We start from the raw sequence: 6,223 nt of genomic DNA on the forward strand, positions 1-6,223 counted from the left end.
ACAAGGGCTATGGGATTCCTCACTAACCAAACACCTTGAACCAACGGATCTGGAAAGAAAATTGACAATGATGTTGCCGGGCCTTGAGGATCTGAGTTATAGGGAAAGGTTAAATAGGACCTCATTCCCTGGAGCATAGGAGAATGAGAGGAGGTTTGACAGAGATACACAGAATTATGAGGGGTAAAGATAGTGGAAAAAACGTGCTTAATTTTACCCTGAGGTTGGGTGAGACTAAATCTAGAGGTCATAGTTTAAGGGTTATGTCGTATGATGTGGACGATCATGGTTATTGACCGTGATTGTTCTTGACAAATTTTTCTACTTCTTCTTCTAGGCTAAGGATAAAAGGTGAAATATTTAAAGAGAACATAAAGGGAAGCTTCACTCAGAGTGATGCGCATGTGCAGTGAACTATCGGTAAAAGTGATGGATGTGGGTTTGATCGGATAAGTACATGGATGGCAGGGATATAGAGGGCCTGTTCCAGGTGTGAGGCGATGGGGCTAGGCAGAATATTAATTCAGCACGGATCAGATGGGCTGAAGGGCCTGTTTCCGTGCTGTAGTGATCTATGACTGGATGAAAGCAAGTCATGCTAGACCCCAGCAGAATGTTTAAAAACACTGAAGGACCCTGCTCTGCAGTTCCTACTGCTCCTGAAACACAGGTATATAACACAGCTACGTAAATATCAGGAACACCAGAAAATCTGCAGGTACTGGAAATCCAAGGCAACAATGGACAACAAAACGCTGGAGGAACTCGGTCCTGAAGAAGGGTCTCGGCCCGAAACATCAACTGTTTATTCATTTCCATAGATGCTGCCTGACCATCTGAGCTGTTCCGGCATCCTCTATGTAAATATCAGGATTGTATCTCCGTGAGGTTGTACAGTCTGCTGATATACACTGTCGAGCCAAGTTCATTGTCATCCGCACGACTCCATGTCCACACAGGAGCAATGAAAATCTTACCAGCAGCAGCACTGCAGGCAAACCACATCATATAAGCAGCATTCCCAAGAAAATCTAATTCAACAGAAATTTCACACAATTTACGCCAGGCCAGGGACTAGGCTTGGAGGCCTGACGTCTGCAAGTCTGAGGCCGAAAGGACTGAAGGCTCAGAGGCAGCCTGTCCCGGGGCTGGAGGCCTATCTCTGTGTATGAGTGGAGGTGGAAGGGCGGGAAGGTGGCTTGTTTGCTGTTGTCGTGGTTCTGAACATGGTAGGCATGCTATGTTAGCGCTGGAGTGTGTGACAACACTTGAGGGCTATCCACAGGACATCCTTGTGAGTGTGGTTTTTAGCTCAAATGACACACTTCATTGTAAGTTTTGGCGTACATTGGATAAATAAACCTGAATCTGAATCTCTTGGCTTGAGACAGATTGCACCTTAGATACTGGGTTCCTGCGAGCTCCTGACCCATGGACCCGAGGATCTCAGTACCTCTCTGAGGGGTCATGGGTCAGAGATTTCCAGAAGTGATCAGGAACATTACACTTCTCCAATGAGGCTTTGACAACATCCTGCAATTGTTTCTCTAACTGCCTGTGAACGCTTCCCACAGCAAAGCTCAGAACAGGCAGCTTCAGAAGTCAATGGAACTGTCTGAGTGTAATTACAACCTCGAGTACTGGAGGCGTTGACCAATAGAGGACAACAAACCGACACTGCTTCGTTTATCCTGTGGTGAGTTTGGCAAATTGTGTGGAAACCGTCCTCTGGGGCTCTCACCTGGTCCCACCTCTGCAGTCAAGAAAGCATAGTCGTGTCTCCACTTCCTGAGGAGATTGAGACGTGAGGTTCTCTAACCACCTCCCCCACCCCCCAATCTGACCAATGTTTATAGGAGCACCATTGAGAGTGTCCTGACCAGCTGCGTTGCCGTCTGGTACAGGAATTGCAAACCATCAGACCCGCAAGACCCAACAAGGATTGTGACAACTGCTGAGGGGAACCTCAGGGTCTCTCTTCCATCCATCAGATTTTTATCCACAGGGCCTTCAGCATTGTCAATGATCCCTCCCATCTGTCCAATAATCTCTCTGATCTTGTACCGTCCGGCAGGAGTTACCATTGCATTAGGACAAGGACTATTGAGATGGGGAACAGTTTCTTTCCCCAGGCCATGAGACCACTGAACTCCCAGCCACCACCCAGGTCTCATCGCATAGTGGCGTTATGCCGTTTACTTTTTAAACTTGTGTCATAAATGCACCTTATTATTTGTTAATTTATTTCTGATCATTTTACTTTATGTTGTGTGGGAGTTATATGTAGTGTGCTGTGCTCCCTGACGTGGAGAAACGTTGTTTTGTTTGTCGGTATCCGGATGAATGATGACAAACCTGAACCTGTCAAAGGCCCTTTCATTTAAATGGGAGCATCCTGGGACAGGAAAGGGAAGAAACTTGACATTTTCCCCTATTTTAATTAATATTCTTAATCTATTAATATCAGGTAACAGTGGATTTAAATTGCACTTGGTTTAAAAAGAACATGGATAGGAAATGTTTAGAGCAGGGGTTCCCAACCTGCTTAATGGTATTTGTCCATGGCATAAGAAAGGTTGGGGACCCCTGCTAGAGGGGGAATGGGCCAAATGAGTTTAGGTGGGCACCTTGGTCAGCATGGGTGAGTTCCAAAGGGCCTGTTTCCATGCTGTGGCACTCTATGTTAATAACTTTGAAAATTATGTTTGTATATTTCAACTGTTTTTAGAGTCTGCAACCATGAAACCATAAGCGTTATTATTACCTCATTAATAGGGTAATTATTCCTTTTCGATGGTTCTATTTAATATTAGAGACTGCACTGTTTAATTATTTTCTAATTAATAGTAATTTTAGGTGTTTGGAATTGGATTATTATTATTATTATTATCGGTGGGGCTTATGGGGTGTCCAGGGAGGGGTTTGTCCTGTCCATTCTGGGGCACCTCCAGGGCCGGATTAAGCTAGTGCGGGGGCCTGTAGCATATGTTATAAAGGGGCCCTAAATTTTAAAAATGCACATAAGTATTAAAACATGAATTATTTACTTGCATAGTAAAGTAATTCAATTTTTTCATTTGCTATACAGCCAGATAATACGACAAATGTCTGACACTTCAGTAATAGTATTACTTACATGTGGGTATCAATTTCAAATGTCAAAAGCAACAAAACTACAATTTAAAAATTAGATTTTCTACATTTAGCATGATCAAATTTGTTGATGATACTGGAAATGTCTATTTCATGCAGGAGTTCATGTTCAATGCTCATTAGAGAGAGATTGTTCAATCTGTTTTGACCCATGGTGCTCCTCAGTTCATTTTTAATCCTTTTCAGTTTTGAAAATGAGCGTTCTCCACTGCAGTTGGTAACCGTGAGTGACAAATAGATGCGCAAGGCATTTTCTACTTTTGGAAAACATGACTCCAAAGAATTGTCAGTTATCAAATGGTAAACTGTAACTCTACAAGGTCTTGTTTGGTGCCAATATGAGAAGCAAGATCAGTTTTCAACAGTTCAGTAAACTGCACAAATTCTTCATTAAGATTTTCTTCCAGATCTTCCGGATATGATTTAATAAGATTTGATGACCTCTTTACGATCTCTTCAGGTGTAAACGACTGTAACTGATGAAGGAATCCAAAAACACCATTCACCTTTAGATAAGCTTTCTGCCTTTCTGACAGGGCAGAAAGCAAGCTGTCAATAATGGCAAGAAATGTTCGGCTTTTAAACTTCTGAGAAGGCGTTTGAGATTCAACAAGTGGATCAAGAGTGCTGGAACCACTGAAATCATCATACACACGATTTTGCTTATGTTTTCTTTAAGATTGCTGTTGATAATCTTCATACTTAGTCAGATCCTTGGCTTTTTGCTCAATGTCTGAAAAAATAGACCGCATAGCTTGAATATATCCATGCAAGGATTCATAGAGTGCACAAGCTGTGTTCAAGTCTTGGCCAGAAGATTGCAAAGAAGCACTGGTCATTTGAAAATGCTGTAATACTTGATCCCACAATATGACCATTATTCCTGTTTCCAACTTCATCATGGATGAAAGTAGTCCACGAGCCTGTTGTCGACACTCTGCCTTCTGATCATTGTTATTTGAAATGTCATTCAAGACTTGTTTTATTGCAGAAAAGCTGTGTAAAAGTGCTTTTGTTGCATCTGCATGAGCTGACCACCTGGTATCTGGCATTCTTTTCACAATGGGCAAATGAGCACCACCATCAGATAATGCAGCAGAAAGGAGACCCCACTGATAAGTAGAAGCAGAAAAAAATGTGTCCAGGCTTTCTACAAATTGAAAGAAAATTAATGCTTCTTGACAACATTCAGCAGCACATTTTCCAACCAAATTTAGCGAATGTGCAAAACATGGAATGTAATCCGCAAACTCATTCAGCACTTTAATTCATGCTTGTAAGCCACTATACTTGCCACTCATGTTGCTGGCATTGTCATAACTTTGACCATGGGAGTCTCTTATATCAATGTCATTTTCCTTTAAAAAGTCAAGTAAACTTTGAGCGAGCTGTTCAGCACTATGACCTTCCATATCCAAAAAACTTCACAAATCTTTCAGCTGGTCCAGACGGCAAAACATAGCGCACAGTCAAAGTCAGCTGGTCCACATTAGATATATCTGGAGCAGAATCCAATGAAACAGAATCATACTTGTATTTCTTCACTTCACCGATAATGTGATCCAGTATGCTGGGTCCAATCAGATTGATGAATTCCACACACGTTGTTTTAGATAGGTATAATTTATGTCCCCTTCCTTGGTTTTCATAAGCATTTATACCACGACACAGCAAGGAGCCAACACACGCCTGCACACACATACTGTACCGTGCAGCGTGCAGCTCCCCCGACATGAAAACAACAGCGTTGCCAGATCATCGTTGTTGTGGCATGGATGAAATTACAGAGCGTTGCCTTACCGGTAGGTACAAGGCAGTTTCTTTAATCGACAAAACAAGGTTACAGCAGGCAGAGACCCCTGGCAGAACAGGTCTAACCGCCTTGTGATTGTGGCTCGATATTTATTTGCTAAACACAAAGGACAGTTCATAGTTACAAGTATAGACAATTCTTTGAAGTTTTCACATCGGCGCCAGTACGGCTAAGCTGGCATTCATGACCTTTAGGAATGCAAGTTAAAATCCATAATACATTATTTGGTATGTTACATGCTAACATAGAGGACAATACATATTCAAAAAGCATAGATATGGTGTCTTTGCTACTACCTGTAAACTGAGCATTCTTGTCCCAGAGGCGCCAGAGACGCATTGTTACAAATGAAACTGGGTTCACAGCTTTTAGGAAATGCATTGTTATGAACTCAATCCACAGTACTTTGTCAAAGAACAGAAGACTGATTGCTGAAGTCATTTAATTAAGTGTAAATGAATCGTCTATCCAAAACTCACTCTAACAGTCGTGACAATACGGTGAGATGCCGATTTCACCAGACTGCAGCTTGCAAGCACTTAGTGCGGGCGGGGGCCTCTGAAATGCGGGGCCCGTAGCATATGCTACTTTTGCTACTAGGTTAATCCGGCCCTGGGCACCTCACTCACCTTTGACCACATCACTGCGGGCTCCAAGTAGCTGTTTACATGCAACAGCGGCCACTGGCGGGCTAAACCAGGTGAGGGTAGCCAGCAGAATTATACCCCGGTGAGATAGGGATGTGCCTATATCCGGCGGACTGGGCAGATAGTTTCTTCTCCTCTGACATCAGATTTCTGAATGGGCAATGAACCCATGGACACAACCCTACTCTTCTGTTTCCCTCTCTTTTTGCACTACTTACTTAATTTAATTTTTGTATATACTATTGCAGTTTAGAGCTAGTGATATTAAACCTGATTCTGAATACCCATTGTCAGTACCATAAAATCCAACACCTTCCCACACCATCAGGTTCAGGAACAGTTATTACCCTACAACCAGCAGGTCCCACACCACCAGGTTCAGGAACAGTTATTACCCCACAACCATCAGGTCCCACACCACCAGGTTCAGGAACAGTTATTACCCCTCAAACATCAGGTCCCACAACACCAGGTTCAGGAACAGTTATTACCCCACAACCATCAGGTCCCACACCACCAGGTTCAGGAACAGTTATTACCCCTCAACCATCAGGTCCCACACCACCAGGTTCAGGAACAGTTATTACCCCTCAACCATCAGGTCCTACAC

The sequence above is a fragment of the Mobula hypostoma genome, chromosome 13 (genome assembly GCF_963921235.1).
Source record: "Mobula hypostoma chromosome 13, sMobHyp1.1, whole genome shotgun sequence".
Classification (NCBI taxonomy): Eukaryota; Metazoa; Chordata; class Chondrichthyes; order Myliobatiformes; family Myliobatidae; genus Mobula; species Mobula hypostoma.